At 45.8% G+C, this 12,623-nt stretch overlaps 1 pseudogene; it reads left to right on the top strand.

Annotated features, from left to right (window-relative positions):
* Positions 1–469: 469 nt before the first annotated feature.
* Positions 470–588, top strand: LOC134940300 (5S ribosomal RNA; annotated as a pseudogene).
* The last annotated feature ends 12,035 nt before the right edge of the window (positions 589–12,623 follow it).

Raw genomic sequence — 12,623 nt, 5'->3', positions numbered from 1 at the left:
TGCATTTAAGGGAAAATGCAGCCAAAACCCTGTTTTCGGACTTTGGGGGCTATTCAGAGTTGTTAGCAAACCAAAACGGTTGGCAATTGGGCAAAACCATGCTGCAATGCAGGTGGGGCAGATGTAACATGTGCAGAGAGAGTTAGATTTGGGTGGGTTATATTATTTATGTGCAGAGTAAATACTGGCTGCTTTATTTTTAGCCTGCAATTCAGATTGCAGTTTGAACACCCCCACCCAAATCTAACTCTCTGTGTATATGTTACATCTGCCCCACATGCAGTGCAACACGGTTTTGCCAAATTACTAACTTTTTTGGTTTGCTAACAACTCTGGATAACCCCTTTTAGCCACATTTTCTGTATGTACTAAGCCCTGGATGCCGGGGCATCTGTCTGTTGGATAACGCCAGCTTTTGGTTAGCACACCCTGTTACAGCCCTCTCTTCAGCCGTAAGTATAGACCCCAATTCTACTACCATACCACACTGGAAACGCCCGAATCCATCTGATCTTGGAAGCTAATCAGTGTCGGGCTGAGTCAGTACTCGGGTGGGAGACCCCTGAGGAAGACCCAGTTTAGTAGAGTACATTAATGATCTAGATGCTCAGTGCCTTACACCCCTCTTATCTGGTTTCACTCTGTTCCTTATTCTGCATATGTGGCGGCCAACGATATTTTGTTCTAACAAGTATATGCTCACAATTAATGCTCAGGCACACAGGTGATTTTTGACAGTCCATTATGTACAGTTATGTACAGGCATATGGTTGAGACAAACTCGTGAATACATTGTATCCCCCTATTGAGGATAATTCTTATCATTACCCAGACCTATCCTAGACAGCATATATTTGTTATTTAATGCTTATTATTGTTATTGTTACCGAAAACACCAAACTACTTATTTTTTACTGTGAAACTAATAAAATTCAATTCATTTTAACAACCTTCTCAATCTTTATTTCCTAATATCATTAGAAGTTTTTTCAACATTAAGAGTGCACCCACAAAAGAGTCTTCTTTTCTCCCTCTTTGTCGATATAAATATATAGATGTAATCCTAATCCTTGAATTGTGTGCGCTTCTCTTGGGGCATGCGAGGTGAGTATTCATAAAAGATACGCTCTGCAAATGGGTGTATGTTATACTCCCGTAGTCTGCTATAAGCACACAAGTCTTCCTTTTTATACTTGCCCTCTGCTGATGTGGATTATTATGATGTCATGCAAATACCTGTATGTTGCCCAATTATATACATAAACAAGAAGTAAATGATCTTGGGTATGTTTTATACACAATACTGTATAGTGCACTTTGTCTTCCTACTAAATGTAAGGGGGAGAACGTAGAGGTACTCACAACTGATGGCTCTTTACCTTGCTCTCTTATGAACCATCCTATTACAATGCCATACACTTGTACATTTCTTTAATATTACATGGGAACTATTGATTAGATATTTTTGTTCACATTAAAATATAATTGCTGCTTAACTATTTATTGTCACAACTGAGGGCTGATGTTGGTGACGGGAAGCCTCAGTTGTAGGGGCTGACGGATATTTAAACTTAGGAGGTGAGATGGGACTCCTAGACATGCGCAAAGGCTGTAGCACAAAAGCCTGAAGGCGTGACCACGACAACTAGAGGTATCTTTGAAGTGTTTATTAAATAATAAAAGTCATGAAAAAGTGCAACAAAACAAGAACTACTAGGAAAGTCTCTGGGATCCTACTGGTCTGAGACCAGTATCTTGGAAATGATTTAGGGTGTTTAATGATGCTTGGGATCGCTGGTGAAATAGTAGAATGATGCTAGGGATCGTAGGAACAGCGCTTAGCTGTACTATAGGATACTGGGGTTAATATGAACAAAGTTCCGCTGGAGAAGCTACTGATAGCCAAAGCATATACTCTGCTGAAACAGGGTGCAAGTAGCAGGAAAGTCAGGCTGCACCACTGAGGGTTATCACAGGAGAAGCAGGCTGCACTGCAGAGAGTTATCACAGGAGAGGCAGGCTGCACCGCAGAGAGTTATCACAGGAGAGGCAGGCTGCACCGCAGAGAGTTATCACAGGAGAGGCAGGCTGCACCACAGAGAGTTATCACAGGAGAGGCAGGCTGCACCGCAGAGAGTTATCACAGGAGAGGCAGGCTGCACCGCAGAGAGTTATCACAGGAGAGGCAGGCTGCACCGCAGAGAGTTATCACAGGAGAGGCAGGCTGCACTGCAGAGAGTTATCACAGGAGAGGCAGGCTGCACCGCAGAGAGTTATCACAGGAGAGGCAGGCTGCACCGCAGAGAGTTATCACAGGAGAGGCAGGCTGCACCGCAGAGAGTTATCACAGGAGAGGCAGGCTGCACCGCAGAGAGTTATCACAGGAGAGGCAGGCTGCACCGCAGAGAGTTATCACAGGAGAAGCAGGCTGCACCGCAGAGTTATCACAGGAGAGGCAGGCTGCACCGCAGAGAGTTATCACAGGAGAGGCAGGCTGCACCGCAGAGAGTTATCACAGGAGAGGCAGGCTGCACTGCAGAGAGTTATCACAGGAGAGGCAGGCTGCACTGCAGAGAGTTATCACAGGAGAGGCAGGCTGCACCGCAGAGTGTTATCACAGGAGAAGCAGGCTGCACCGCAGAGAGTTATCACAGGAGAGGCAGGCTGCACCGCAGAGAGTTATCACAGGAGAGGCAGGCTGCACCGCAGAGAGTTATCACAGGAGAAGCAGGCTGCACCGCAGAGAGTTATCACAGGAGAGGCAGGCTGCACCGCAGAGAGTTATCACAGGAGAGGCAGGCTGCACTGCAGAGAGTTATCACAGGAGAGGCAAGCTGCACCGCAGAGAGTTATCACATGAGAGGCAGGCTGCACTGCAGAGAGCAGACACAGGGGAGTCAGGCTGTACTGCAGAGTATAACACAGGAGAGTCTCTAGTGGAGTTGAAGACTGGAATCACTAGAAAGACAATTGAAACACTGACAACTTCCTGGGTGTTGAGATAGGATATTTAGACTAGAGATGAGCGGGTTCGGTTTCTCTGAAACCGAACCCGCACGAACTTCATGTTTTTTTTACGGGTCCGAGCAGACTCGGATCCTCCCGCCTTGCTCGGTTAACCCGAGCGCGCCCGAACGTCATCATGACGCTGTCGGATTCTCGCGAGACTCGGATTCTATATAAGGAGCCGCGCGTCGCCGCCATTTTCACACGTGCATTGAGATTGATAGGGAGAGGACGTGGCTGGCGTCCTCTCCATTAGAAATTAGATTAGAAGAGAGAGAGAGATTGTGCAGAGTCAGACAGAGTTTACCACAGTGACCAGTGCAGTTGTTGTTAGTTAACTTTTATTTATTTTAATATAATATATCCGTTCTCTGCTATATCCGTTCTCTGCCTGAAAAAAAACGATACACAGCAGCAGCCAGTCACACAGTGTGACTCAGTCTGTGTGCACTCAGCTCAGCCCAGTGTGCTGCACATCAATGTATAAAAGGCAAAGCTTATAATAATTGTGGGGGAGACTGGGGAGCACTGCAGGTTGTTATAGCAGGAGCCCCCAGGAGTACATAATATTATATTAATTTAAAATTAAACAGTGCACACTTTTGCTGCAGGAGTGCCACTGCCAGTGTGACTAGTGGTGACCAGTGCCTGACCACCAGTATAGTAGTATATTGTTGTATGTATTGTATACTATCTCTTTATCAACCAGTCTATATTAGCAGCAGACACAGTACAGTGCGGTAGTTCACGGCTGTGGCTACCTCTGTGTCGGCAGTCGGAACTCGGCAGGCAGTCCGTCCATCCATAATTGTATTACAATATATACCACCTAACCGTGGTATTTTTTTTTCTTTCTTTATACCGTCGTCATAGTGTCATACTAGTTGTTACGAGTATACTACTATCTCTTTATCAACCAGTGTACAGTGCGGTAGTTCACGGCTGTGGCTACCTCTGTGTCGGCAGTCGGCAGGCAGTCCGTCCATCCATAATTGTATTATTATTATAATATATACCACCTAACCGTGGTTTTTTTTTCATTCTTTATACCGTCATAGTGTCATACTAGTTGTTACGAGTATACTACTATCTCTTTATCAACCAGTGTACAGTGCGGTAGTTCACGGCTGTGGCTACCTCTGTGTCGGCAGTCGGCAGGCAGTCCGTCCATCCATAATTGTATTATTATTATAATATATACCACCTAACCGTGGTTTTTTTTTTATTCTTTATACCGTCGTCATAGTGTCATACTAGTTGTTACGAGTATACTACTATCTCTTTATCAACCAGTGTACAGTGCGGTAGTTCACGGCTGTGGCTACCTCTGTGTCGGCAGTCGGCAGGCAGTCCGTCCATCCATAATTGTATTATTATTATAATATATACCACCTAACCGTGGTTTTTTTTTCATTCTTTATACCGTCGTCATAGTGTCATACTAGTTGTTACGAGTATACTACTATCTCTTTATCAACCAGTGTACAGTGCGGTAGTTCACGGCTGTGGCTACCTCTGTGTCGGCAGTCGGCAGGCAGTCCGTCCATCCATAATTGTATTATTATTATAATATATACCACCTAACTGTGGTATTTTTTTTTCTTTCTTTATACCGTCGTCATAGTGTCATACTAGTTGTTACGAGTATACTACTATCTCTTTATCAACCAGTGTACAGTGCGGTAGTTCACGGCTGTGGCTACCTCTGTGTCGGCAGTCGGCAGGCAGTCCGTCCATCCATAATTGTATTATTATTATAATATATACCACCTAACCGTGGTTTTTTTTTCATTCTTTATACCGTCGTCATAGTGTCATACTAGTTGTTACGAGTATACTACTATCTCTTTATCAACCAGTGTACAGTGCGGTAGTTCACGGCTGTGGCTACCTCTGTGTCGGCAGTCGGCAGGCAGTCCGTCCATCCATAATTGTATTATTATTATAATATATACCACCTAACTGTGGTATTTTTTTTTCTTTCTTTATACCGTCGTCATAGTGTCATACTAGTTGTTACGAGTATACTACTATCTCTTTATCAACCAGTGTACAGTGCGGTAGTTCACGGCTGTGGCTACCTCTGTGTCGGCAGTCGGCAGGCAGTCCGTCCATCCATAATTGTATTATTATTATAATATATACCACCTAACCGTGGTTTTTTTATACCACCTAACCGTGGCAGTCCGTCCATAATTGTATACTAGTATCCAATCCATCCATCTCCATTGTTTACCTGAGGTGCCTTTTAGTTCTGCCTATAAAATATGGAGAACAAAAAAGTTGAGGTTCCAAAATTAGGGAAAGATCAAGATCCACTTCCACCTCGTGCTGAAGCTGCTGCCACTAGTCATGGCCGAGACGATGAAATGCCAGCAACGTCGTCTGCCAAGGCCGATGCCCAATGTCATAGTACAGAGCATGTCAAATCCAAAACACCAAATATCAGAAAAAAAAGGACTCCAAAACCTAAAATAAAATTGTCGGAGGAGAAGCGTAAACTTGCCAATATGCCATTTACCACACGGAGTGGCAAGGAACGGCTGAGGCCCTGGCCTATGTTCATGGCTAGTGGTTCAGCTTCACATGAGGATGGAAGCACTCAGCCTCTCGCTAGAAAACTGAAAAGACTCAAGCTGGCAAAAGCACCGCAAAGAACTGTGCGTTCTTTGAAATCCCAAATCCACAAGGAGAGTCCAATTGTGTCGTTTGCGATGCCTGACCTTCCCAACACTGGACGTGAAGAGCATGCGCCTTCCACTATTTGCATGCCCCCTGCAAGTGCTGGAAGGAGCACCCGCAGTCCAGTTCCTGATAGTCAGATTGAAGATGTCAGTGTTGAAGTACACCAGGATGAGGAGGATATGGGTGTTGCTGGCGCTGGGGAGGAAATTGACCAGGAGGATTCTGATGGTGAGGTGGTTTGTTTAAGTCAGGCACCCGGGGAGACACCTGTTGTCCGTGGGAGGAATATGGCCGTTGACATGCCAGGTGAAAATACCAAAAAAATCAGCTCTTCGGTGTGGAGGTATTTCACCAGAAATGCGGACAACAGGTGTCAAGCCGTGTGTTCCCTTTGTCAAGCTGTAATAAGTAGGGGTAAGGACGTTAACCACCTCGGAACATCCTCCCTTATACGTCACCTGCAGCGCATTCATAATAAGTCAGTGACAAGTTCAAAAACTTTGGGTGACAGCGGAAGCAGTCCACTGACCAGTAAATCCCTTCCTCTTGTAACCAAGCTCACGCAAACCACCCCACCAACTCCCTCAGTGTCAATTTCCTCCTTCCCCAGGAATGCCAATAGTCCTGCAGGCCATGTCACTGGCAAGTCTGACGAGTCCTCTCCTGCCTGTGATTCCTCCGATGCATCCTTGCGTGTAACGCCTACTGCTGCTGGCGCTGCTGTTGTTGCCGCTGGGAGTCGATGGTCATCCCAGAGGGGAAGTCGTAAGCCCACTTGTACTACTTCCAGTAAGCAATTGACTGTTCAACAGTCCTTTGCGAGGAAGATGAAATATCACAGCAGTCATCCTACTGCAAAGCGGATAACTGAGTCCTTGACAACTATGTTGGTGTTAGACGTGCGTCCGGTATCCGCCGTTAGTTCACAGGGAACTAGACAATTTATTGAGGCAGTGTGCCCCCGTTACCAAATACCATCTAGGTTCCACTTCTCTAGGCAGGCGATACCGAGAATGTACACGGACGTCAGAAAAAGACTCACCAGTGTCCTAAAAAATGCAGTTGTACCCAATGTCCACTTAACCACGGACATGTGGACAAGTGGAGCAGGGCAGGGTCAGGACTATATGACTGTGACAGCCCACTGGGTAGATGTATGGACTCCCGCCGCAAGAACAGCAGCGGCGGCACCAGTAGCAGCATCTCGCAAACGCCAACTCTTTCCTAGGCAGGCTACGCTTTGTATCACCGCTTTCCAGAATACGCACACAGCTGAAAACCTCTTACGGCAACTGAGGAAGATCATCGCGGAATGGCTTACCCCAATTGGACTCTCCTGTGGATTTGTGGCATCGGACAACGCCAGCAATATTGTGTGTGCATTAAATATGGGCAAATTCCAGCACGTCCCATGTTTTGCACATACCTTGAATTTGGTGGTGCAGAATTTTTTAAAAAACGACAGGGGCGTGCAAGAGATGCTGTCGGTGGCCAGAAAAATTGCGGGACACTTTCGGCGTACAGGCACCACGTACAGAAGACTGGAGCACCACCAAAAACTACTGAACCTGCCCTGCCATCATCTGAAGCAAGAAGTGGTAACGAGGTGGAATTCAACCCTCTATATGCTTCAGAGGTTGGAGGAGCAGCAAAAGGCCATTCAAGCCTATACAATTGAGCACGATATAGGAGATGGAATGCACCTGTCTCAAGTGCAGTGGAGAATGATTTCAACGTTGTGCAAGGTTCTGATGCCCTTTGAACTTGCCACACGTGAAGTCAGTTCAGACACTGCCAGCCTGAGTCAGGTCATTCCCCTCATCAGGCTTTTGCAGAAGAAGCTGGAGGCATTGAAGAAGGAGCTAACACGGAGCGATTCCGCTAGGCATGTGGGACTTGTGGATGCAGCCCTTAATTCGCTTAACAAGGATTCACGGGTGGTCAATCTGTTGAAATCAGAGCACTACATTTTGGCCACCGTGCTCGATCCTAGATTTAAAGCCTACCTTGGATCTCTCTTTCCGGCAGACACAGGTCTGCTGGGGTTGAAAGACCTGCTGGTGACAAAATTGTCAAGTCAAGCGGAACGCGACCTGTCAACATCTCCTCCTTCACATTCTCCCGCAACTGGGGGTGCGAGGAAAAGGCTCAGAATTCCGAGCCCACCCGCTGGCGGTGATGCAGGGCAGTCTGGAGCGACTGCTGATGCTGACATCTGGTCCGGACTGAAGGACCTGACAACGATTACGGACATGTCGTCTACTGTCACTGCATATGATTCTCTCAACATTGATAGAATGGTGGAGGATTATATGAGTGACCGCATCCAAGTAGGCACGTCACACAGTCCGTACTTATACTGGCAGGAAAAAGAGGCAATTTGGAGGCCCTTGCACAAACTGGCTTTATTCTACCTAAGTTGCCCTCCCACAAGTGTGTACTCCGAAAGAGTGTTTAGTGCCGCCGCTCACCTTGTCAGCAATCGGCGTACGAGGTTACATCCAGAAAATGTGGAGAAGATGATGTTCATTAAAATGAATTATAATCAATTCCTCCGCGGAGACATTGACCAGCAGCAATTGCCTCCACAAAGTACACAGGGAGCTGAGATGGTGGATTCCAGTGGGGACGAATTGATAATCTGTGAGGAGGGGGATGTACACGGTGATATATCGGAGGGTGAAGATGAGGTGGACATCTTGCCTCTGTAGAGCCAGTTTGTGCAAGGAGAGATTAATTGCTTCTTTTTTGGGGGGGGTCCAAACCAACCCGTCATATCAGTCACAGTCGTGTGGCAGACCCTGTCACTGAAATGATGGGTTGGTTAAAGTGTGCATGTCCTGTTTTGTTTATACAACATAAGGGTGGGTGGGAGGGCCCAAGGATAATTCCATCTTGCACCTCTTTTTTCTTTTCTTTTTCTTTGCATCATGTGCTGATTGGGGAGGGTTTTTTGGAAGGGACATCCTGCGTGACACTGCAGTGCCACTCCTAGATGGGCCCGGTGTTTGTGTCGGCCACTAGGGTCGCTTATCTTTCTCACACAGTCAGCTACCTCATTGCGCCTCTTTTTTTCTTTGCGTCATGTGCTGTTTGGGGAGGGTTTTTTGGAAGGGACATCCTGCGTGACACTGCAGTGCCACTCCTAGATGGGCCCGGTGTTTGTGTCGGCCACTAGGGTCGCTTATCTTACTCACACAGCGACCTCGGTGCAAATTTTAGGACTAAAAATAATATTGTGAGGTGTGATGTGTTCAGAATAGGCTGAAAATGAGTGTAAATTATGTTTTTTGAGGTTAATAATACTTTGGGATCAAAATTACCCCCAAATTCTATGATTTAAGCTGTTTTTTAGGGTTTTTTGAAAAAAACACCCGAATCCAAAACACACCCGAATCCGACAAAAAAAATTCGGTGAGGTTTTGCCAAAACGCGGTCGAACCCAAAACACGGCCGCGGAACCGAACCCAAAACCAAAACACAAAACCCGAAAAATTTCAGGCGCTCATCTCTAATTTAGACCCACTGGTGAACAGACATTGGCTGGCAACTTGACACAGGCTCCAGCAGCGCTGCGGATTGGAAGAAGAATGACATGTGACTTTGTCCAACATGGCTGCGCCCATGACAGCGTTTTAAAGGTGAAATAACCATGTGCCAAACAACAATGGCGGTGGAGGCCGCGGCAGCAAAGGACTCCACGCTCTCCTACGTATGCACAGGGGCCACAGAGATGACAGCGGTGGCCGCGGCTTACAGAGGACGCCACACTTAAACTCCATGCGGTAAGATCGCGGGTGCGGCGGTGACGGCCGCGACGGGGCAAGGGCGCGATACCCAGCAAAGTGGAAACACTAAGAAGGCCGCTGAGCCGGCACTGCAGGTAACATAAAAATTAAATGTAAAACAAAACACAGTTATGACCCGGGCCTGGCACACTGAGCCAATCTCAGGAGACACCTAACTGGTAGAAAATGGTGACCAGACACCCGGATCGTGACATTTATCTTCTCATGAACATGCTTTATCAGTGTACAGCTACATGCGGACCTAGTGGCTCTCCATCAATATCAAAAGTACCAGGGACGTGCAGTAAGCTAAATGGCTCAGGAGGCACTGGCTAGCACCAGAGCCAGATTTACACACAATATATGAGCGACAGGGTACATCTGGGCATTATACACAGGTGTTGCAGTATAAACTCCTGGAAATTTGGTGAGTTTTGATCAGAGATGTGTGGAAAAGATACACAGGTGAGGCACTGCCTCACCTGCCATAGACTTTTTACTTCATAGTTTTAAAAGGATTAGAATAATGCAAAGAAGATATTTCAAACAAATTCTTTGTATTTTTCATATACTTTATAAAGTCATACCTCTGGCACAAACGTTAGTATGACAGGAAAGGCTTTGCCTCACCCCACCGCACGTCATTGACAAGTACTAATATGAATTTCTGCTCCTTCAGACATGGGTGTAAATTTACTAAGATGGGAGTTCTATTTAAGATGGGATATTGCCCATGGCAACCAATCAGATTCTACTTCTCATTTATCTAGCACCTTCTACGAGATAATACCTGAAATCTGATTGGTTGCAATAGGCAACATCCCATCTTAAATAGAACTCCCAATTTAGTAAATTTACCCCACGGTTGAGTATATTTACTAAAGTGCGGGTTTATAGAAGTGGAGATGTTGCCTATAGCAACCAATCAAATTCTACTTAACATTTATTTAGCACCTCCTAGAAGATTATAGCTAAATTCTGATTGCTTGCTATGGTCAGCATTTCAACTTATGAAAGCCTGCACTTTTAGTAATTATACCAGATGAGTCCCAAAGTCGTACAATAGCTGAAGAAACAGTTTCTAGAAGCTTTGTTTGCAGAGATAAATGGGGAAGTGGAGTTCTTAGGAATCTCTATCACCCACCAGATGTGTTATGTAAATGGAGACAGACATTACATGCCAATAAATAATACGTAAGGAAGAGAGTACAGGGGTACATTATTCTGTAACAGAAGAAGAACGAAATGACAGAATAGGAATGGAGTTAATTAAACCTCGTAGGCTAGGGGGCGGTCCTGTGAGGACTTCGGGTGTTGGTGTTGGCTTATAGAGGTAGAGGGTGAAGGTTTAGTAGGATTTTGTGTCTGGTGAGGGGGCTGGGTCAGCCTCTTTTGTTTTAGTCTTCCCACGCTCCCTCCCTGTTTGACGTTTGTGGATGTGGGTAGTGTTTCATTGGCTATTTTAGGGCAGGAAAGAATGGTAAGTTACCTGTTTTTGATTCAGAAATTGGTTGGAGTTAATTTGGTGGTTGGTTTTTAGGTGCGCTTATATTTGTTGACTGATATACATCTGCTGGACCACCTTACCGGGGGCAGCCTCATTACCCATAGGTGTGGGTAGTCAATATAGAAGGTTGAGTGGATACCTTTTGTGTTCTGCTTCAAGGTTTTTATAGAGTGGTTTGTGTATTTTGGGTTTGGGCTGTTATAGCCATTCTTTCTTTGCCACCATACTTTTATTAATTATCTTATACGGTTATTAAATTACATAGTCATTTAAATAAATAGCTGACTTTTTTTCCAAATCCATGTCTCCGTGTTTTCATTTTAATTATTAAGCACAGTATTATCTTGATTATATGTGATGCATGGCACGCACAGGGCAATCCTCAGCCGTTAGGAGGTTTAATGAAAACACTGGTGTACCATTCTCTTGCATTGGAATCATCTAAATTCTACTTGTTTATGGGGCCAATTCAGACCTGATTACTGCTGTGCGTTTTTGATCATCGCACTAGAAGAGTAAGTCCTGGGCTGTGCTGAGCCTGAGACTGCACAAACTCCTGTCTGTGCATCTCTCCTGCACATGCAATTGCACCCCTGCACAGCAATTTCTCCCTCCCCTGTAGGTGGCGACTACCTGATCACAGGGATGCAAAAAACGCACCCTAGCGATCAGGTCTGAATTAGGCCATATGTGTATTGGTACAACTGAGGCTGACGTGTATTTATTCATCTTGGTTTTTATACTGGGTGTAGTATGGCTGACCGGCGGTCAGGAGACCGACGGTCAGCTTACTGACGCCGGGATCCCGGCAGCATACCGGCGGGGAGGGGCGAGTGCAGCAAGCCCCTTGCGGGCTCGGTGGCGACCTGCGGTCGCCACAGGTTCTATTCCCACTCTGTGGGTGTCGTGGACACCCACGAGTGGGAATAGTCCCTGTTGGTCGGCATGCCGACCATCGGGATAGTGAGCGGTCGGGATGGTGGAGGAGGTCATGTGACTGTCGGTCTCCCGACCGCCGGTCACATGAATACCACCCTTTATACTGTATGTATGGTTTTTACATTTACTGTTCACCTTTCTTTTTCTTTTTTTATTAGCAGGGAAGACTCTAATAGGTTTCTAATATTTTTTGTTACTATTTGATCCATGCCAGCTTGCATCTATTTGTAATGCTAGGCCTGGCTCCTTGGAAGGTGTTATACAAAGCGCACCAATGCTTTTACAATGTACAAACAGGGGGTCAATTTCAGACTGCCAAATATCCGTTCTACAATCAACAATGCAGCTTTGGACCACAATGTGTTCCTTGAGTTTCACATGTTCATCCAGAATAGATGATCGACCTCAACCTTTTCCACTCTGCAAAATGACTTCAATTTTACACAAGCTCAGAGATGGCGAAGATAAGGAGTGCCAGATTAAGGTCCACATAACATAAGCTGAAATTTATGAAGGGCCTATTGCGTGCTGCCACAGGTGATGTGACCATTGCCCGGGGTGCCGGAGGAGAGGGGTGGGGGATGACTAGTCGTTAATTATGTAAAACAGCAGAAGACAGATGGGGCAATAAATGAGACAGATATTAGGCAATACATGGGGAAAGATAAAGATAGATATAGGACAGATGCTGAGATGGC

The sequence above is a fragment of the Pseudophryne corroboree genome, chromosome 1 (genome assembly GCF_028390025.1).
Source record: "Pseudophryne corroboree isolate aPseCor3 chromosome 1, aPseCor3.hap2, whole genome shotgun sequence".
Lineage (NCBI taxonomy): Eukaryota > Metazoa > Chordata > Amphibia > Anura > Myobatrachidae > Pseudophryne > Pseudophryne corroboree.
Note: the sequence above shows the minus strand (reverse complement) of the source record. Positions and strands in the feature narration are given on the sequence as shown.